Source organism: Hylobates moloch, unplaced genomic scaffold (assembly GCF_009828535.3).
Source record: "Hylobates moloch isolate HMO894 unplaced genomic scaffold, HMol_V3 SCAFFOLD_11, whole genome shotgun sequence".
In the NCBI taxonomy this organism is placed as follows: domain Eukaryota; kingdom Metazoa; phylum Chordata; class Mammalia; order Primates; family Hylobatidae; genus Hylobates; species Hylobates moloch.
This window is the reverse complement of record NW_026652286.1, coordinates 77,204,844-77,228,719: the sequence shown is the minus strand read 5'-3', so window position 1 is coordinate 77,228,719 and position 23,876 is coordinate 77,204,844. Positions and strand designations below refer to the sequence as shown.

Below are 23,876 nucleotides of genomic sequence, written 5' to 3'. Positions count from 1 at the left end.
CTGGAGTATCACTTTTAATTTCATTCAAGAGCTTTTCCCTTGCATTTACAACTTGACTAACTGGCACAAAATCCTAGCTTTCAGGCTGTCTCAGGTTTCAACATAACTTCCTTACTAAGCTTAATCATTTCTAGCTTTTGATTAAAGTGGGAGATGTGCAACTCTTCCTTTCACATGAACACTTAGTGGCCATTATAGGGTTTTTACTTGGTCTAATTTCAGTATTGTTGTGTCTTGGACAATAGGAAGGCCTGAGAAGAGGGAGTGGGATGTGGGAACAGCCAGTCAGTGGAGAAGTCAGAACAGATACAACATTTATCAATTAAGCTTATCATCTTTTAAGGGCACAATCCGTGGTGCCCCAAAACAATTATAATAGTAATGAGAGGTGACAACATGGTAGCAGCCCTCGCTCACTCTCAGCACCTCCTGGGCCTTGGCGTCCACTTGGGCCACACTTGAGGAGCCCTTCAGCCCACCGTTGCACTGTGGGAGCCCCTGTCTGGGCTGGGCGAGGCCGGAGCCGGCTCCCTCTGCTTGTAGGGAGGTGTGGAGGGAGAGGCACAGGTGGGAACCCAGGCTGCATGTGGTGCTCGTGGGCCAGCATGAGATCCAGGTGGGTGTGGAGTTGGCAGGCCCCACACTTGCGCAGCCGGCCCCAGGCAGTGAGGGGCTTAGCACCCGGTCTAGCAGCTGCAGAGGGTGCACCAGGTACCCCCGCACTGCTGGCCCGCCGGCGCCACACGAATTCTCGCTGGGCCCCAGCCGCCTCCCCGCGGGGCAGGGCTCGGGACCTGCAGCCCACCATGCCCGAGCTCCTCTGTGGTTCCCGTGCAGCTGGAGCCTCCCCGGCGGGCACTGCCCCCTGCTCCACGGCACCCAGTTCCATCAACCACCCAAGGACTGAGGAGCGCGGACGCACAGCACAGGACTGGCGGGCAGCTCTGCCCATGGCCCTGGTGTGGGATCCACTAGGTGAAGCCAGCTGGGCTCCTGAGTCGGGTGGGGTTTTGGAAAACTTTTATGTCTAGCTGGAGGATTGTATATGCATCAATTAGCACTGTGTCTAGCTTGGGGTTTGTGGATGCACCAATCAGCACTCTGTATCTAGCTAATCTGGTGGGGACTTAGAGAACTTTTATGTCTAGCTAGAGGATTGTAAATGCACCAGTCAGCACTCTGTGTCTAGCTAAAGGTTTGTAAACGCACCAATCAGTACTCTGTGTCTAGCTTATCTAGTGGGGACTTGGAGAACTTTAATGTCTAGCTAGAGGATTATAAATGCACCAATCAGCACTCTGTGTCTAGCTAAAGGTTTGTAAATGCACCAATCAGTGCTCTGTATCTAGCTAATCTGGTGGGGACTTGGAGAACTTTTATGTCTAGCTAAATGATTGTAAATGCACCAATCAGCACTCTGTGTCTAGCTAATCTAGTGGGGACTTGGAGAACTTTTATGTCTAGCTAGAGGATTGTAAATACACCAATCAGCACTCTGTGTCTAGCTCAGGGATTGTAAATGCATCAATCAGCACCCTGTCAAAATGGACCAATCAGCTCTCTGTAAAATGGACCAATCAGCAGGTTGTGGGTGGGGCCAGATAAGGGAATAAAAGCAGGTTGCCAGCAGTGGCAACCTGCTTGGGTCCCCTTCCACTCTGTGGAAGTTTTGTTCTTTTGCTCTTCGCAATAAATCTTGCTGCTGCTCCCTGTAGGTCCGCGCCATGTTTATGAGCTGTAACATTCACTGTGAAGGTCTGCAGCTTCACTCCTGAAGCCAGCGAGACCACGAAGCCACTGGGAGGGATGAATAACTCTGGACGGGAGGAACGATCAACTCCAGATGCACCACCTTAAGAGCTGTAACACTCACTGCAAAGGTCTGCAGCTTCACTCCTGAAGCCAGCAAGACCACGAACCCACCATTAGGAAGAAACTCTGAACACATCTGAACATCAGAAGGAACAAACTCCAGAAGCGCCACCTTTAAGAACTGTAACACGCACCACGAGGGTCCGCAGCTTCGTTCTTGAAATCAGTGAGACCAAGAACCGACCAATTCCGGACACAGTAACACCAGCTATCACTGATTGCAGTTCATCATAACAGATATAATAATAATTTAAAAGTTTGAAATATTATGAAAATTACCAAAATGTAATGCAGACACAGGAAGTAAGCACATGCTGTTGGAAAAATGGCACCAATAGTGTTGTTTGATGTAGCATTATGATAAATCTTAGATTTGTAAATAACAAAATATTTGTGAAGCACAGTAAAGCAAAGCACAATAAAAATGACGTGTGCTTGTATTTTAAAAGAATAGACTGAATTGGGAAGGGTAGTTAAGGAATTGGAAGCAGAGAGAACAGGTACAAGATTCACGTAGTAGTCCAAGAAAATTAAAGCAAGTAGAAAAACTAACAGAAGTTCAGGATAAAAGATTTTGAGGCCTTAACTACACATTTCCAGAAGGAATGGAAAAAGGTCAGAAGTGAGAATGTGGAAATATCCTCAGCTGATTTGACTGTAAGTAGAAAGTGTTGGCATAAAAAAAATGGACAAAGCCAAAAAACTCATGGAATGATGAATAATTAAATAAATTGAGGTCTCCTTATCAAAAACAAAAAGAAGACATGTAGATAGAAATTCAATTTATATGTCTTTACTCTGTAAAGCTGGGAGAATACCCAGAAGGTATTTAGGAAGTATGTGATAAAAATTTAAGATTGGAGTTAATGAACCAGAGATAGGCATGAGAGACATAATAGGTAATAATACAGGTTAGCTGGTAAGATCTTTGGAGCACAGCAAACTTGGATTTGAGTTAGTAATAATAATTATGCGCTCACATTATAGCCTTTATAATTTTTCACTGGTTCTTCCACTTAATAGGCATCTTTTAACATCTATTAAGTGTAGGAAAATACTAGGAGCTGGAGATACAGCAGTAATAAATAAAATATTTAAAATATATTTTATTTATAATATTATTATATTATAATATAATATTATTATTATAAATAATATACTTAAAATATTTAAGTAAGTGTAAAGTTAATAAAACACAGTCCCTAATCTCATTAGTCTTATACTGAGAGATTTTCACATTCAAAATTTACTGGGCACCTATTGGGTACAGGGGACTTGGATGGGCAAATGAATACAATATGTCTCTTGTTGTCTTGTTGGAACAAGTGGAATGCTGGGGACATCCAAAGAAACGAGACCACATGGAGGAGGTGATATTGGATCTTGAAGGATGATTAAGAGTCATCAAAGTGCATTTATATATATTATAATATCATCTCCTGTAATCCCACTCACACCCTGTGAGGACCAAGTAAATATATTAAAGATGTATTTCTTATAGAATATTCTGAGCAAGATGAGAGAAAAGATAGTATGATAGCCCTGTCAGTCCTTGTATTCCTCTCCCTAATTTCACTGTTTTGTTGAAAGTGCTTTTTTTTTTTTAATAGTTTTTATTTTGTATTTAGCTTTAGACAAAAGAACAGTACTATTCCTTGAAAACATTTATTCTTTAGGGATATGAAGTGGTATGTTTGCCCAACAAAATACACAATTTCTAAAATATTATGACTAATTCAAGCAAATGTATTCTCTAAAGAAAATTTTCCACTTCACTTTGTCTACATAGAGGTAGATTTAATAAACAAGTTAAAACGAAAGTCTTCTGTTAGTATTATTCCTCAGCACTATTATAAAGGGTGGTAAAAATTTCTTTCTTTGACAAAAGAGACTTGTTCCTCTTCTCCCCCAAGACACTAATGAATGCACAAGTAAAATATTTTCACTTAGATTCACAGTGTCTGACACTAACATACTCTAGAGCATTTAAAATTTTCCTCAACTTAAAACTAATTGCCAATTTTTTAAATGTTAATTATTATTCCCCAAATTAAGTAAGAATAATAATTTATTTTGCATAGCAAGCATTGTGCCTTCTAAGAAAAGAGGCATTTTATTTTCTGTTTAATTATCTCCTTCTTCCTTTCGATCAGTGTCAGTAGCTTGTCAAAAACAAGTCAAGGACAACCTGCTTTGATATCTATGCAAATAGGATTCAATTATCCCCAATGAGTTTGCAAAACTTGCAGAAGTCATTAATTTGAAAAACATAAGGATTAATGCAGGGGATTTGGAACCTACGTCAAAGACGTTTTAAAATTACTCCCATTTAAACTTTGATTCTTAAACGCAGAAAATGCCTAATGCAGCTAATTTTAACTACTATGAACTATAACTTACATAATAAAAACACAACTGGCCAACATTATTATCCTCTTTCTTGCATAATTTGTCTAAAAATTAACATCTCATGCTTCTCTTAACTGAAGAACTTCTTTTAACATTTCCTTTATGTAAGTCTGCCAATAATTAATTCTTTCAAGTTTTTTTATTTTGCCTGAAAAAAGTATTTATTTCTTCTTCATTTTAATATAATTAATAGACTATTTTTAGCAGTTTTAGATTTTCTAAAAACTTGCAAAGAAACTACAAAAAGTTTCTGTGAACCTCACACCCAATTTCTCCTATGATTAGTATCTTACATTACTATAGTATAATTGTTACAATTAATGGACTAATACTGATACATAGTTATTAGCAAAAGTCCATGGTTTATTCCTTTTTTATTTATTTATTTTTAGTTTTTATGTAACATCCTTCAACTTTGTTTTTCTTCAGGACACTATATTTTCTTCAGTATTGTATTGGCAATTCTAGATTTTCTGCCTTTCCATATAAACTTTGAAATACGTTTGTCGATATCTCCAGTATACCTGGCTGAGATATTGATTGGGATTGTGTTGAATCTACAGACAAAGTTGAGAGAAAGTGACATCTTAGCAATACTGAACATTCTAATCTATGAAGATGAAATATATCTTCATGTACTTTTATCTTTTTTGATTTATCAGAGTTTTGTAGTTTTCTCCATATGACACCCACACATTTTCGTGATGTTTATGCCTAAGTATTTTTCTTTTTTGGTATTATTGTAAAAGTTATTTAAAAGGTTTACTAAATTAGCCGGGCATGGTGGCGGGCGCCTGTAGTCCCAGCTACTTGGAGAGGCTGAGGCAGGAGAATGGCGTGAACCTGGGAGGCGGAGCTTGCAGTGAGCCGAGATCGCGCCACTGCACTCCAGCCTGGGAGACAGAGCGAGACTCCGTTTCAAAAAAAAAAAAAAAAAAAAAAAGGTTTACTTTTTTATTTCAAATTCTGAATGTTTCTTACTGGTATACAGGAAAGCATTTGACTTTCGTGTATTTACTTTGTGCCCTGTAACCTTGTTAAATTTGTCATTACTTCTGAGTATTTCTGTTGATTCTTTGAGAATTTTCACATAATATCATTTTAAATAAAAAGACAATATTATTTCTTCCTTTCCAGTACGTATATATTTTATTTTCTTGTCTTGTTGCAACAGATAGAACTTCCAATGTGATATTAAGTAGGAGTGGTAAGATAGACATCTTTGCCTTTTCCTGATACTTGTCAAGAAATATCCAATTTCTCAGCACTAACTATGATGTTAATTGTTCATTGTTTTTGTTTCTCACCACGAAGTATGATGATGATGTTAAAGTGTAGATTTTCTGTTAGCTGTAGGTTCTTTACCAAGATGATGACATTCCTCCCTCTTTTTTAGTTTGTCCAATATTATGATAGCCCCCCTCCAAATGGCATTCTTTATTTCCATCACTACATTTTTGATTTTTGGAATTTCCTTTTGATTATTTCTTAGAAGTTCCATTCCTCTGCTTACATTACCCATTCGTTCTTGCATATTGCCTACTTTTTCTATTAAAGCCTTAACACATTATTCATATATATTTTGAATTCCATGTCTAATAATGCCAACATTTGATTTATATCTGAGTATATTTCTGATGCTTGTATTTGTGCGTGCATTTTCTAGCCTTATGATAGTCTCTTTAATTTTTTTTGGTTGAAAACTGGACGTTTGTATCAAGTCATAGGAACTGAAGTAAATAGACCTTGAGTGTGAAGATTTATGTTCATCAGCTAGATGTTGAACTCTGTTTAGTGTTTTCTCCAGTAGTAAGTGCTAAAGTCATGAAGTTCTCCTAGTGTCCTTGTTTTGCCTCTCCTCCTGACTTTGAACTTCTCATTCAGCTGTATCCCACTGTTATTACACTGAATCCCTGTTGCTGTGGCAATAGGGTGTAGGGCAAGAGAAGCCTCATGTAATCTGATGATTAAGTTAAATCTCTGTCTTTTAGTGGGCCTCAGTCTCTGGGATATAACCTTTATTTCCCTTAGACAATACGTTATTTTTTTAAAAAATGAAGAATGCTCTTAATGTATTCCACAATGATTACTCTTTACCACACTTTCACCAGAGCCAGGACTAGATCTCTATTAATAGACTTTTATCATGATAACGTTGTGCAATTATAAAGGTAAAACCTATAAAAATGTGGGAAGTGAAATTTCTAAGACATTCTGGGCTCAAGTGATCTTCCCAACTCAGCCTCCTGAGTAGACATTTTCAATACTTTGAATATGACATCCTCATGCCTCCTGTCCTCTATTGATTCCACTTAGAAGTTAGCTGTTAATATTATTGACATTCCTTCATATATGATAAATCTTTTTTATTCTGATTTCAAGATTTTTTTCTTGGGTTTTAAGTATTTCATTATTATTATTGTTATTTTTAATAGAGACAGAGTTTTACCATGATGCCCAGGCTGGTCTCAAACTGCTGAGCTCAGGCAGTACACCAACCCTGGCCCCACAAAGTGTTGGGATTACAGGCATGAGACACTGTGCCCAGCCTCAACATTTCACTCTATGTCAGAGTGTGGATCTCTAGGTTTATTTCACTTAGACTTCATTAACTTCTTGAATATATATATTGGTGCTTTTTATTAATAAACCATAATTACTTCAAAATGCTTTTCTCTACTTCTATAACTCTAATGACATGTATCTTGGTACACTTGTGTCCCACATTTCTCTGATAGTCTGTTCATTTTCTTTTTAGATTATGTAATCTTTATCAATCTATCTTCAAGTTTACTGATTCTTCTGCCTGCTTAAATTTACTGTTAAGCCTCTCTTGTAAAGTTTTCATTTAAGTTATTACACTTTTCAACTCCAGAATTTCCATTTGGTTCTTATTTTCCAATTTCTATTTTCTTATAGATATTTTTCCATTTTTTAGATATTGTCAATACCCCTTCTTTTGACATAGCTTCCTTTAGTTATCTGAACATATTTATAATGTATATCTTAAGCCTCTTTTGCTATGTTCAACATGTGGACTCCTTCAAAAGCAATTTCTTTTGCCCCCTCCTCCTTTTATCTTCTGTGTGTGAGTCACACTTTCCTTTTTCTTTGAATGTCACTTACATTTTTTGTTTAAACTAGACATTTTTAAATAAATGTATTGTAACAACTTTAGAGACAGAGTCCCTCTACCCCGGTGACTGATGTGTTTTTTTGTTTGTTTTTAGTTTGTTTAAAGTCTTGACTAAACTAACTTTGTGAAGTCTATTTTTCCCACAGTATTCAGCCACTGATATCCCTTTACAGATTTTGTGTTGTGTGTGTGTTTTGTCTTTTTGCCTAATTAACTAGAGATTGGTTCTTAGTTGGCATATGCCACTTATTGATCAAAACTTTTGCTTAACCCTATTGATTAGTGAGGTGTTTATTCTTTAGTGTTAGATGTGTGTGAAGCATGGAGTTTATATCCCTATTTAAGAAATTTACATTTTTCCCCACATACAGGCAAGCACTGGTAGCTGAGATTTTCTCTTTCTGATTATTTCTGAGAGGGCACAGCCTTTGACATGCTCACAGTCTTTCAGAATGTGAGATGCATATATTATTAAGACTGGCTTCCTAGGAGTAATTCCTGAGTTTACTTATTGTAGTCGTTCTTCAGTAAACGGTTGGAGATCGTGCTTAAGACCTTTATTTCAGTAAAGGCTTCCTCCCTTTGCTGATGAATTACGTCTAGCTGCAGAAATGTTTTCCGTCCCATCCCTCCCTCCCCTCACCCCGGGTTCAGCTCTGATTGCTCCTGAGTGGAAGTAGCCTGGCATTTGTGCACAGTCTCATTTTCCCAACCCCAAGGTGGCCTGTGATTTCAGGCGGGCCTCTCTTGGCTGTCTCTTTCCCTGATTCTGTCTGTAAAACTTCTGGCTTCCTTGTCACTTTTCTTGTTGCCACTGATATCATGGAGCTATGAGTGCCATTTTAATTGCTCCCCACCTATATCTGCATTGACTTTTAGAACACCCCTAGGTATAGACTTCTTCATTCTCTATTTCATGTAAGACCAGCTTCTTCTGATTTTTCAAGTTCCTTCAGCATGTGTGGGCCTGCCTTTGCTCCTTGGCAGGTTCTCTCTATGCCCCTGCATAAGAGCTGGTGGTGGGGATAGTGGCTCACCTCTCTCCTAGTGACACCCTTGTTGTGAGCAGGCACTGGGGACTGAGCTGAAATAGGGAAGAAGATGATAGCCTCCAGTCTTCTCAGCTTACTCCTGCCAATATAGGACTTCCTACACGAGGTGACTGAGCTATGGTAGAGACGAAAACGGGTATTCTGTATCTGCTGTGCTTTGCGTGGAGCATCTATCCTATGAATAGACACTGGAAGCAGGAAGGAAGACCCATCATTTCTGTTACATTTCCACAATAGAACTTCTACAACACAGGGCTGGGGGAGATAAGAAACGCTGGCCCTCTCCCCTTTCCAGGTTGAAATTATCACCTCAGACTAGAAGTTGAGGGGAAAATGAGCCCCTGCTTTCTTGACCCATCCACCCACGGTAGCTTCTTTATAAAGGAGATGAGAGAAGAAGTAGGAAGTTGTGGCTTAAAAGCCACAGACCTCAACTATTCTGAGATTTAGATTTTGCTGAGTAAGATTCTCCACTTACTATATACTCTTAGGACAATATAAAAAACTTTAAATGATTGTGTTTTCATTTTGTAATTTTCTCCAAAGAAATGCTGTTGGGAAGTGGGTCCAACACCTTCACATTACCATTCCAGAAGCAGAGCTCACTTCATAGTAAGACACAATTTATTTGTTTTTCTTTCACGGATCACTCTTCTAATAGTTTCTATTGTTCAATACTTTAAGACAGATTATATATATATAACATATATACCTATAAGATATATGAGATACCTATAAGCAAAATAGTTCTAACTTCTCTTGGTGAAATTAAAAATATATACATATATATAATTTATATATATATATAATTAACAGTATCCATGAAATAAATCATGCTAAAATATTCACACAATTCACATAGAAATATATTCAAAACTATATAAAAGCTACAGTGAGAATTCAATTTGCTCTGTATAGCATACAAAGGGATTATTCTCTCATTTAGAAAATATTACAGTTTGCAGGAAAAAGTCAAAGATGTACTCAAGAAAAAGACTATCTCGGAATTTTAAGGAAAACATAGGATAATTATAAAAAATATTTTTAGAAAAAACCAAGGTATTACATTAGTGACATATTCAGCTAAAAGTAAATATGGACCAAGAATAATCTTGTTGTTTATTTTTGGCATTTAGCTAGTTAATACAAATATTTTTAATTTGCCTTAATGTGCATAGAAATATGCAATTTTAATTTTTAGAATAAAATATATTTTAAAAATCACCCTCCTGAGTAAAACTGGTTTATAGGTTTACCAATATTAAAAGCTAATTTGATGGTCAGTAAGTAAATATTTTAAAGGTATAGATATTCCATCATATTAGTTCCTACTTTGCTAATGTTTATAATATTTAATTCCCACCTTGCAAATGTTATTACAAGTATTTTTGTATAATTTGCTATTTATCATTACCTATTAAATAAACTTAATTGTAAATATTTAACAAGGAAAAAGACATGCTTTTTGCTCTCATGAAACTTCCTGTCTATCGAAATGTACATTTTAAAATAATCACATCAATGATTAATAATTGTAAGATAGGCCTGCAAAGAAAATTATAGAGTACTATGAAAATGTATAACAAAGATTTAGAGATATGAGATATGAAGCTTTTTATGCCATGCTTGGCATATGTCATAATATGCAGTCATTATTATTGCTCTTGTTATTATTTTATGCCAGTTGAGATACCTATAAGCAAAATAGCTCTAACTTCTCTTGGTGAAATTAAGAAGAAAACTGACAGAGACAGCTGAAATGAAAATACAGTCAATTTTATTTATTTGCAGTAGTTATCGTATATAAAGTTGCCACAGACCCTGAATTAGTAAATACTAAATCATTTCACTTAGGTAAAACATAGGGTTAGATTCCTACAAGCCTCTAGGAACAACATTTTCATCAACTCCCCTTGTTTCATGTGTGTTTCTATCTAAAAATAGATTTTTTAAACTTTTACTTATGTCCAGAGGTAGATGTGAAGTTTGTTACATAGGTTGAACTAATTTACACTCCCAACAGTGTATAAGACATTTTTTATTTTTATTTGTATTTTTTTGCTTTGGATTGCCTTGGCTATTCAGGCTCTTTTTTGGCTCCATATGAATTTTTAAAATACTTTTGATATATCTGTGAAGAATCTCAATGGTAGTTTAATAGGAATAGCATTGAATATATAAATTGCTTTGGGCACTATGGCCATTCCAATGATATTAATTCTTCCTATCCATGAGCATGGAGTGTTTTTCCATTTGTTTAGGTCATCTTTGATTTCTTTGGTCACTAGTTTGTAGTTCTCTTTGTAGACATCTTTCACCACCCTAGTTAGGTGTATTCTTAGGTATACAAATAGCTTATTTAATATATATCATTGATTCATTAACATTGAACTGACGGCCAACAACACTATGTTGCATACCTGAATGAAACTTACCCAACACATGTATTTTCTCTGCAAGGCACATCACAGTCTTCCTGTGCTTAGGAACAGTGGACAACGCTTCAGCATGATGCTTAGGGGACACTTTAAACAGGGCAATCATCAACAAGCACTCAAAAATGTGGGACTATACAGATAGGGAAAGGAACACTTGTTTGCATCAGGAAAGCTGAAGTAAGAACCCGGGACTTGCTGGGTTTGACCTCAGCTGAGAATGTGCTTGTCTGGTGACTGAGATTTTTGCTGCTCTGTGAAAATGACTACAAAAGCACCGTGAAGACAGATTTTTGAGGTTACAAATAAATTTTAGCAAACGGGCAAATTCACAATACAGTATCCATGAATAATGACAATCAACTGTATATATGTTAAATAAACCATTTGAATCTGTAGATTTATGTAGGAAAACAATACTGGGAATTGGTGTCCTCGGCAATTCCTTAATGCAACTTACTATCCAAGTATTCACATTGGGAACCAAAAGTTTTTTGATTTCTGGAAAACTTAATAAGATATTTAACTTCATTCCTGCTTATAAGGGTTGTCATATTAGCATGATCATTTTACTAGTAGTTAGATAATTCTTTTTTTGTTCCTTTAGGCCTTAAAATTTTACTTTGCTTCACAGTTGTAAAATGTATGTGCTACTTATAACATAACAACAAAAATGTTGACTCCACTTCATAAAGACTTGAAGAGCCTAAAAATTAGTCATTAACATAAATATTGTTATATTTTCTCTGTGATGGGCTTCCATATTAAAGACTGAGACGGCTTCAATTAGGGTATTAAATAGAGATTATGTACAAATTTCAGATGCATGTCAAGTCAATGATCAGAAGTCAGCAGAAAAAGTTGAAGCAAGTTGCCAGCATAATTTTCTGGACTGCAGTATTTTCTGAATTTAATATTATTTGCCTCAAACTACCAAGAATTAAAATATGTAAGTTTAAATATATATATATATATACACACACACACACACACACATACACATACTACATATATAGACATATATTAATATACATACACAACTATATACATAAATATATAATACATACATATTTTAACACAAATGGGTATTAAGAAAATAAGAGTAGACCAAATATGCAACATGTTATGCATATTCAGTTTTATTACTAAAATAATCAATTGATCTATTTTATCAGTATTCTTTGTTGATTTGATAGATTGTAAAAATTGATACTATCTGTCCTGAACATATACAACAGTGGAAGACACTAACTGTCTTCTAAATAATACACATTTTTCATATATAACTGTGTGACCAGATCTGGTCATAAAAACAAGAGCATTAGTTGGAAGTAGCATGTGTATTTCAGTATTACGAATTTGTTGTTTAATAATGATTATGTTATTTTAAATACATAACCACACTGCATTTGGCTCAAAACCGTATTTTCTCAGTATTTTCATAAGCATAAGACATCACACAATACAGCTACAGCAAGTTTATAAAATCATGTTTCTATGTGTGTACGTGCATTACCTGGTACTGACATGAATGAAACCTATGATGCATGATGTCAACTTCCTGATATCATTTTGATTTCAGTTACTTCTGAATGGACTCTGGATAAAAATAAATAAATTTCAAAAACTTTGTTGGGATTAAATTACACTTAAGAATCTTAAATCATAAGTAGGGGATCTGCAGAAGTTGTGTAGAGTGAAGCACAATGTGACTAGAAAGTTATAGGTAGTTGGTTGGAACCATATTAATGCATTTGCATTTCAACTTGTCGGTATTATTTGGTGTTGAAGTACTGAACAGTTGTAGTAGGAGATTGCATAGTTGATTTTCCATTCAGGAATGTCACTAAAGGAAAAGGATTAGGAGATAAAAGATACTAGAAAGAAGACCTCTCATGAGTCAAGCATAGTCTTCCAAGGAAAAGGTGAAAAAAGAAAATCTTGAACTAGAGTTCTGGTACTGGAAATCAACAGATGTAGACAGAGAAAGACAGTTCATTAAAAGATAGAATTGACAAATTTATTATTTGATTAGTTGTATGAGGCTGAAAAATTAATTTAAGATAGTGCCCAAGTTTTCCTCAAAGTCAATGGTTGGTAGTTCTAATAAGAAAAGGTATGTGGAAGAAGTGAAAGGGGAAGAAACAAGAGGGAAAAGAGTGAGATATTTGATACAGAAAGAACTCTATTGCTATATGGTTGACATTAATAGTCTGAAGAGCAGATTCAAAGTCTAGATTAGACACGTAGCATTGAACTCTTATCAAGATATCTCTTTCAGTCTCTTCTTTGAAAGGATCATATTCTCTTCCTTTCTCAGTTTAACCCACCTATGTAGAAGTGAGCATTTGTTACCTGGCTTCAGTCCCAATACTGTTGAATGGCTAGAGCAGGAAAATACAGAGAGTACATAAAAAAGTCAAAGCACATTTTTTTTTTTTTTCACAGCTGGAGAAGGGAGATCATCACAAGACTCTTTATTCTCCAACTTCTAATTTCATCCAACAGTGATTGCTGAAGCTCTGATGAGCAGGTGTGCCAGGGTTTATTAATCATAAGAAGACATGGTGCTATGACAGCTCTATGTCAGCTTTCAGCGGGTGAGTTGCTGCCCTGTAAGCTGGAGCTACGCTGAACTTTGTTCTCTCCCAAGTAGAAAGCATATAAGCAACTTCTATTCAAGCAACCCATAAGCAACTTCTATTCAAGCATAAGCAACTTCTATTCAAGCAACCCATAAGCAACTTCTATTCAAGCAACCCATAAGCAACTTGTGGGTTTGGGCATCATTGCCTTGATGAACATATTTTTTTCACGTGCTGACCTCTGACTGTTGTGATTTAAGTGGCTAGTCATTGTCCTCTTGCTGCTAATTTGGATTCCAAATCTTCTTGTTATGTCCTAATATTTCTGATTCTATGAATTTCCAAATGCTTTGATTTCTGCCTTACTTCTCTGGGTTCATGTGCTCTACATTTATGCCATAATTCCTTAATCTTGTCTAAAGCTCTCTGTCCACATGCCCACACATACTTGAGCTCCCCATTAACATTCAGGTACTGCCTGAGCCGACCACCACCCACCAGAACAGTTCCCTACTCAGAGCCCGTTCCTCACTGCTGTCTATGATACCAATTCTAATAGAGGCTGAAACTCAATGGTAGTAAAGAACGGCAATATGGATACAAGAATGTCAGTTGTTAGAGTCAGAAGTTCCTCTGGGTGATTAAATTTTATTGCACATTGCCCATGGGAATATTCAGTCTTATTTTCTTTTAACATATAATTTTAGAGAAAAAGAAACCTACTACCTCTAAAAGAAATTATCTGCGGAAGTCATGATGTGAGTTGAGAGAGGTTTGATCCCTAGGGAAACACTTTCTAAGTTACTTTAATAAGACTGCAAACATAAAATACAGAAAGTCATAAAACCCAGAAGTTTGACTTGCTACAGTAATGCCATCACCCATGGGTATATATTACATTGTATGACTAGTTAAGTCATAAAATGTTTCTGAACATACATACATGCCATGCAGGATATTGCCTTCTAACTCAAAACATCACTCTTACCTAACTTTTCTCTATGTTCATTGCATCTAGCTTTTTCTGTAGTTTCTGGCTTTCCTACTTTTCTTTTTTTCTGAATGTTTTGCTCCAAATTAAATACCAGATGCAACACTTATTCAATATTTGATATGTCACCTTTAAAAAATTTTATAATTCTCACAGTGTGCTCATCTCTATTTGTTTCTAAAATAATTTCTTATGATTGTCAAGATAAATATCCCTATTCCTATGTTCTGAATGAAGAAACTGAGGCTCATCAAAGTTTATGCCAATAACTAAAATCATTTCATAGCTTATCTAAAAGTGCACTCCTTGACACTTGCCATCCCTTATCTTTCTGTACTATTTTTCTTATAATTTACCATAATCTAATATACTATATATTATACTTATTTACCTTATTTTTTTATCTCCCCCCATACACTAGAGTGTAAGCACCATAGGGTAAGGAGTTAGCTCTGCTTTATTTGCTGTTGTAACCTGAACCAAGAAGAATGTTTGGAACACACTAAGTATTCAGTACATATTTATTGAATGAATAAACATAAGACTGAAAGAGGACTTTCTGTTAGTAATATTAGATATCTAAAAATCATGGACAAGTGGTTTCAAAATATTATAGCTGAGAAGTACCCAACTGCCAAGCACTGTTCATACTTGCATGATTTCATGATGGAGTTTATCACAGTGGGTAGGAGAAAACCATCTCCAGGGTGAGACTCCCTGGATTTAAATCTCAAGTCCACACTTAGCAGCTTTGTGACTTCCAAAATATTATAGAATCTTTTAAGCTTCAATTGTTAATTTGCCTTACAGAGGTGATAAAAACATTACTTAATTAGTAAACTTTTTGCGAGGGTAAAATGAGTGACCTATGGTGATTGCTCAGTCAAATGATGCTAACTTAAGTAATAGTAACCCTTTAATCCAATATGCTATGTACATTTGTTATCATTATTTTACACGTGAAGAATGTGAGGTGTGGTAAGATTAAGAAATTTGCAGTTGGGCACTGTGGCTCACAACTAATCCCAACACTTTGGGAGGCCAAGACAGGCATATCACTTGAAGTCAAGAGTTCAAAACCAGCCTGATCAACATGGCAAAGTCTCACCTCTACTAAAAATACAAAAACTAGCCGGGTGTGGTGGCACATGCCTGTAATCCCAGCTACTCAGGAGGCTGAGGCATGAGAATCACTTGAACTCATGAGGTGGAGGTTGCAGTGAGCCAAGATCGTGCCACTACCCTCCAACCTAGATGACAGAGTGATATTCCATCAAAAGAAAGAAAGAAAAGAAAAAGAATAAAAGAAGGAAAGAAAGAGAAATTTCCTAAAGATTACATGGCAAATAAGATGAAAGAAGGACGGACGGAAGGAAGGAAGGAAGGAAGGAAGGAAGGAAGGAAGGAAGGGAAAAAGAGAGAGAAAGAAAGAAAGAAAGAGAAAGAAAGAAAGAAAGACAGAGAAAGAAAGAAAGAGAGAAAGGGAGGGAGGGAGGAAATAAAAAAGAAAGGAGAAGAGAGGAAAGAAGGAAGGAAGGAAGGAAGGAAGGAAGGAAGGAAGGAAGGAAGGAAGGAAGGAAAAAAATTTGCTAAAGACTACATGGCAAATTATAACCTCAGATCACTCCGACCCCAAAGCCCATGTTCTTAACCTCACCAATATACAGTCATTTGAAAAACAACTTTAAAATCAAGAGAAAATCTCTTCTGCAACAACAACAAGAACATTATATTACACCAACATACTAACTGAAAGATATATTTATTCCAGTTTTAAACTGATGTTGTGTGTTGAAAATAGTCTGGGTTTCCCAAGCAGAGAAGCAAACACAATACGGTAATGCATCCTGTAACATTTTGGTCAACGACCAACCACATAAAGACAATGGTCCTTTAAGATTATAATAGAGCTGAAAAAATTTTATCACCTAGAGATTTTGTGGCTGTCATGCTACCCTACCATGATACATTATTCAAGGGCTTGTGGTTATGCAGGCATAAACAAAGCTACTGTCCTTTCAGTAATATACAAATATAGCACATATAATTATGTATAGTACACAATACTTGATAATAAACAACTCTGTTACTGGTTTAAATATTTACTATACTTTTTATCATTATTTAAAAGTGTACTCCTTCCACTTAAATATATAGTTTTTAAAAAAGTTAATTGTAAATAACTTCAGGCAGGGGCTATTCCAGAAGAAGGCATTGTCATCATAGGAGTTAACAGCTTCGTGCCTGCTATTACCCCTGAAGACCTTCCAGTGGGATGAGATGGAGAGGTGAAAGACAATGATTTGAATGACCCTGATCTTGTATAGGACTAGGCTAATGTGTATGTTTGAGTCTTAATTTTTTTTTAAATGTTTGAAAGTTAAAAAAATCACACACATTTTAAAAATAGAGAAACACTTATAGAATAATTACATAAAGAAATAAAATTTTTTACAACAGTACAATGTATTTGTATTTTAAACTAGATGTTATTCCAAAAGCCAAAAAATTTTAAAAAGTCTATAAAGTAAACTTACAATATTACAGTAAGCTAAGTTTAATTTATTATTGAAGAAAAAAATTGTTTAATAAATTGAGTGTAGCCTAGGTGTACAATGTTTATAAAGTCTAGTACAATGGTGTACACTAAAGTCCTAGGCCTTCACATTTATTCTACTCACTCACAGACTCAGAGCCACCTTCAGTCCTGCAAGCTCCATTCATGGTAATTCCTCTAAACCATGTACCATTTTTAATCTTTTATACTGTACTTTTACTGTACCTTTTCTATATTTAGATGTGTTTAGATACACAAATACCTAACATTACGTTAAAATTGCCTACAACAGTCAGCAGAGAAACATGCGGTACCTGTTTGTAACCTAGGAGCAACAGGCTATAATGTATAGCCTGGGTGGATAGTAGGCTGTACCATCTAGGTTTGTCTAAGTGCACCCTATGATGGTTGCAAAATGATGAAATCATCTAATGATGCATTTCTCAGAATGTGCCTCTGTTGCTAGGCTACATATGACTGTATATTCAAGAACATGGTTAAATCATCTCATTGTACTTAGCCAGTGCTACAGCAAATATTTATTGAAATAAGCTCACCTCCTAATGGGATTTATAACTAGTTTTATTAAATAGGAACTTCCATTGAAATGGCATTTGCTACTTAGGGTTTCACCAGCAAACAATATAATCTCTCAGCCAGGAATTTAAATCTTAAGTGAATTTGAAAGGGACATATCAGATACATAGTAGATATAGTAATATAACAATAATACACATTGATCATGATTTGGGTGAATTCTCTCAGTTGCTCTCTCTCTCTCTCTGTCTCTCTCTCTCTCTCTCTTATTCTTCAGTTTGTGAATGTGCGCATGTAGAAACTTAGGAATCTGTAGGTGAATGGTTGTTAAGGTAGCTTGTCTTGAGAGTTTCTTTACTACAGCAATGACTGATAAAGGATCACTGCCAAATTGTGGACACAAACACAAAAAGAGACAAAATTAGAGAGCAAGAGACAAAATAAAATAGAAGAACCAGTGACACCGGGTCTACTAGGGCTGAATTACCAGGGAAAGGATAGCAGTTCAACACATTTGCTTCAAGTCTACCGCCCAGTAGCCTGGAGTAAACACACTGGGCTATTCTCTTTTCCTTTTCCCAAATAGGATCAGTGGGGTGAACTCTTTATTTATAGAAGAAAATAGTTACAGGAAACAGAAGAGGTGGTTAGAATGCAGTCTGTAACCTTAGCCCAAATTTTCCCTCTTTATTCTCAGAGAAAGTCATATATATATGGAGAGAGAGAGAGAGAGAGAGCAGGAGAGACAGGGAGAGAAAGGGAGACAGAGAGAGCAGGAAAGAGAGGGAGAGAGACAGAGGATTCCTTGTACTTTTTTTTCCTATTTTCTGCCTACCAAAATTTTGACAATCCTTTTTCCTTGAACTATATATTTTTTATTTGAATCAGATGTTGATTAATGTTTTCTTTTGATATGTTTCAATCAATTCTCAGATGTGCTTCTTCTAGTAGGGTTTGTGCATTTTCACTGATTTATGATTTATATGCTCTACTAATCATCATGATGAATAATCTGTCAAAAACCACTCATATATAGTACTTGTCAGGCAAGCAAAAATATTTTAAGTGAAATCAAATCAAAACAATCAGTAACACTTTAACATTTATGGGTTCATGTAATACTTGGATGAAGACTGTGTGTGCATACATATGCATACATATACATATACATGCATATATTCATATGTATATGCATGTACACATACAAAGTTGTGTGTGTGTTAGTGTAAAACCCTGCAACCATAATCTTCCATTGTATTTTTTTGGCTGATTAAAATTTATTATGCGCTACTGTGCCTCAACTTCTAAATTATCAACATTGTTGAAATATAAACCAGCAAGGGGGTATTCAGTAACTCAACTTAAAAGAGTTGGATGACATTGGATGCCTTTGGAGTCTTGTTCTAGCAATATCTAGAAAATTCCTGCCTTTGACTCTGTGTCACAAATGACCAATGATGCATATAGAGAATGTGGTCACAAAGAAGTACAAGAAATTTGAAAACAGAAAAAAATTGAGAATGATCTACCTAACCACTGGTGTATTCATGATAGTCTCTTTATATACAAACATTCAAATCACAAACATTCAAATCCCACTTATGAGTGAGAACATGCAATGTTTGGTTTTCTGTTCTTGTGTTAGTTTGCTGAGAATGATGGTTTCCAGCTTCATCCATGTCCCTGCAAAAGACATGAACTCATCATTTTTTATGGCTGCATAGTATTCTATGGTGTGTATGTGCCACATTTTCTTTATCCAGTCTATTGTTGATGAGCATTTGGGTTGGTTCCAAGTCTTTGCTACTGTGAACAGTGCTGCAATAAACATATATGTGCACGTGTCTTTATAGTAGAATGATTTGTAATCCTTTGGGTATATACCCAGTAATGGGATTGCTGAGTCAAATGGCATTTCTGGTTCTAGATCCTTGAGGAATTGCCACAGTGTATTCCACAATGGTTGAACTAATTTTCTTTCTTGGGGTTTGTGGAACTTCTTAGATGTGTGAGGTTATAATTTGCATCAAATTTAAACAGTTTTCAGCTACTATGTCTGCAAATATTTCTTTTCTGTCCTCACCATTTCTCTTCTGGGACTCAAACTATATGTACATTAGACAGCTTAATATTTTCCCACAAATTTCTAAGACATGGTTAATTTTGCTCAGTATTTTTTCTCTTTTTGCTTTACAAGGTTTCTATTTTTTTTTTTTTTATTTTAGGTTCAGGGATACAAGTGAAGGTTTGTCACAGGGTTTTGTTGTAAAGATTATTTCATCACCTAGGAATTAAGCCCCATACCAATAATTATCTTTTCTGCTCCTCTCCCTCCTCCTACCCTTCACCCTCAAGTAGGCTCCAGTGTCTGTGGTTCCCCTCTATGTGTCCACGTGTTCTAATCATTTAATTCCCACTTATAAATGAGAACATGCAGTATTTGGTTTCCCTTGAAGTTACTGTATTTACTCACCCCTTCCATTCCACTCCATGAGAGTCACTCACACTAGCTGCTTTGAGTCAGCCATCTTGGTCCTCTTTCCTACGTTTTTCATATATATGTAAAAATTAACTACTTTGCATTGTGGTATCTGTTAGTGTATTTCTATGCAAATGTAAAAATGTTCTCTATGTGCATGATATAACACATAAAAGTGTTCCTTAAAAATAACTCTATGGCTGCCGTTTCAAATGACAACATCGAGTGGGTAGGGGATTGAGTTGAGTAAGCTGTGTTTACTAAACAAAAAGATACTTATTAGGGTATCTACTTCCAAGTCTACCCTTTGGTGCATTAATTATTTATATCTATGCCAACTAAAAACATGGTCATAGTTTTAATCACGCAAGACTATGACTTCTAGATTTTAACCCCTGGGACCTTATTCTATCATGTCTTAATGTAAAAGCTTAACATTGGTCTAGGCACTTAATAGATGTGTGATAAAGGAAGAATGAATCCTTAAAGCAGGGGAAATATACAGTTTACTCAAAGTAAATTTCTGTTTTTCTGCTCATTTCTCCTTTGAAAGTGTAAGCTATATGGAGGCATCTTTATCTCCCACTATGTTTTCTGATTCAGATTCATATACAGCAGGCCTCAGAGATATTGCAAGTTTGGTTTCAAACCATTGCAATAAAGCAAATATCACAATAAAGCAAGTCACATTTTTTTTTGGTTTCCTAGAACATAGAAAAGTTATCTTTATACTATACTTTAAATCTGTTAAGTGTGCAAAAAATAAACATATATCAATTAAAAATAATTTATCACTAAAAACTACTGACACAGAGACATGAAGTGAGCACATGATGTTGGATAAATGGTGACAATAGACATGCTAAATGCAGGGTCACTACAAACCTTCAATTTGTAAAAATATGCAATATTTGCAAAGCACAATAAAGTGTGATGCACAATAAAATTAAGCATGCTTGTATAAAGGAAGGGGAGAATTAACTGGAAAATGCAATCTACTCAACAACCCTTCACACTGATTAGGGTGTTTAATTTGCACCTTCTTTCCCATGGGAGTATGGAGCTCCATGTAAAGCGACTTAATGATTATTTTCAGTAAATACAGGTGACTATGACTATAAACAGGCTCTGTCTCCATTGATAAGAGAATGCCAGTATCCCAAGAGTCCAAAGTCATTGTATTTAATTAATACAATTGACTGCAATAATTTATTCACAGATTTATCAGTGATTATGAATTATTTTTATAAGCTTTGTTCAAACCACACAAAGCACAAAAATAAATCATCTCAAGATTCACTTTTATAAATTGAAAAAAATAAAATTTGCCAAAGACTTTACAACACTTGGAATGAAAATAATAACTAAATAAAGCCTAACCATGTGGCTTTTACCAAATTACAAACATTTTTTTAAGTCAGGAAATATTTAGCAATAGCATTCCAAGCAACATATTCCATTCTCAATGGAATATTACAAGTCAAACTATTGTTAATTATACGGAATGATATGTTGACGTAAAAAGAACCTTGGGTGTTCTCACTGAAAGAAAATTAAGTTGCCATTTTTTTTGTAGTGAGTTTACATCTTCTTTCATAGTATTGAACAATATCACAAATAGGAAAATAAGATGCCTTGAATGATAACGTCCTCTTGTGAAAACATCAAAATAACATGTAGTAATGGATACAGTTGTATTTCCTGTCTTTGCTTTGAAATTTGCAAATCCCAACTCATAAATGGCTTGTAAATAATTGATCCAGAAATCTGTTCAGCTCCCACAACATAAACAAAAGAAATGTGCCTCATTTTGAAAGCAAAATGTTTTCTTATGTTCCACAAAAGGCTAAACATTTAAGCTGTATAATGGATCACCATGGGAAGCTTTATTCAGGGATGCATAAAATGAATGCATTTTTATCAAAATGGTGTTTATGAGATCTCATTTAGCCTGAGTGTACATCTGCTGAGGGTATTAAAAAGTCAAAATGTCTAATGGGCAACTGGCACCACAGTTAAGCTTTAGTCAGCATTTTCTGTTCTGTGTTCCACAAATCACAATAAATCCAGAAAGAAGTCAATTGTTAACAACTCTAAACTCTACTGTTGCATAATGGGATCAGAGAAATGCAATAACTAAAGAGTCTCACATTTAGGTGAGTGAAATAAAAAGGTTTAGTTTAGACAGGATTTAGATTTAACAGCTCTTTCCACCAAGCTGAAACTTATCACACTATCTCAGACTTCATTCTGCAGTATTAGAAACTTCATTTCAGCAGGTTTAGTGAAGGGCTCTTGGCGGATTACAAAGATTTGTTATAGCCAAGTTGCTGAGCAGTGAGAAACAGAAACAGGAAGACTGGAAACTTAATCGTTCTCTGATACTATTTTGATTAAGGTTGCAAATATTTAGCTATCATTCATTTAGAGGTTTTCAACATTTACAATTATTTACTTTGCGGAATGATAAATTGAACAATATGTTATCCAAGGTTTTCCTTTTTGTGAACTGTTTAAAAATGACCAACCTAAATATGAAAGGATAATTTGGCCAGTGCAAGTGGATGGCAGCAAATTTAATCTGAAGGTCCTCCCATTGATGAATCTAAATTATTAAGATAGACAAGATTCAGGGGGCAGGAGTATTGAAGGCTCCCTGGATTAACCTCTTGCATTTCTTTAGAGGAAAGGAGGACAGCTATAAACTACCACTAGAGTTTAGTTCTCAAGAAGGAATGCAACGAAGCTAAGGAACATTGGCCGTTCCTACCTTAACCATTATCTACTCCTGATGTAACACTCATTTGACGGTACTTAATACCCCACCAAAAAATTCGAGACTGTCTGCTCCTTGTGATGGCTTTAAAGCAATTATGGTAATGTTACAGAAAGAGCTCAAGACTGAATGCCAAGTGATTTAAACTCATATACCTAAAATCAAATAAAGTTGGGTTGAGTTACATAAGATCTCTAGAGCAATGGTTTTAAACCCTAGCACCAAGTTAGGATTATCTGAGATACTTACGTAAATTGTCAGTGGCCCACAATTTCTGAAATAGTGGGAGGAGAACTCTCAGCAGCAGTACATTTTAAAATATCACCATAAAAAAGGGCTTTGACTCTGGGATATTTTTAGGCATTCCATATAATAAGCAGAATTCTAGACCTTATAGAGCATGCAGTGCACCTGAATTTCCTCAACCTTCATTTTGTTTTCCTTCCTCTTTTTGTTCTTTATTCAGAAAATAAATGGCTGAGAAAGGTATGTAGAATTTCATGCAGTTTGACCACCATGATTATGATGTATTACTCATGTATTTAATACTTTTTTAAAGAGAGAAAATAGATTTTCTCATCATTTTCTGCAATATTTGAATCTAAGTACAAAATGGAAATTTTGCAATAGTTAGTGATAGCATTAGCTGAAAAACACCATATTCCTCAGATGCATAATCTGAATGTAGAAATGCATCTATGTGGAAGTTTGTACCAATTTCAGGAAGTCCATTTCATTGCTTAAGGATTCTTTGTACGAACCTTGCAAAGGCTGTTCATGAAAAATAACATTTGTTATAGAAAATGGTGTTATACTGCATGTTCTCACTCATAGGTGGGAATTGAACAATGAGAAGGGGAACATCACACACTGGGGCCTGTTGTGGGGTGGGGAGAGTGGGGAGGGAAAGCATTAACAGACATACCTAATGTAAATGACGACTTAATGGGTGCAGCACACCAACATGGCACATGTATACATATGTAACAAACCTGCATGTTGTGCACATGTACCCTAGAACTTAAAGTATAATTAAAAATTTACAAA

General features: G+C 35.5%; 2 long non-coding RNA genes across 3 annotated transcripts in view; one reads left to right on the top strand and one right to left on the bottom strand.

Moving 5' to 3' along the window:
- LOC131384597 (uncharacterized) overlaps positions 1-5,210 on the top strand; it is a 49,159-nt gene extending 43,949 nt beyond the window's left edge. The window contains exon 5 of the long non-coding RNA XR_009215603.1: positions 1,716-5,210. This is a non-coding gene — a long non-coding RNA (uncharacterized LOC131384597). The remainder of the gene's footprint in view (positions 1-1,715) is intronic.
- The window catches only part of LOC131384598 (uncharacterized), a 315,104-nt gene that overhangs the window by 114,875 nt on the left and 176,353 nt on the right, over positions 1-23,876 (bottom strand). The gene's annotated exons all lie outside the window — the stretch shown is intronic.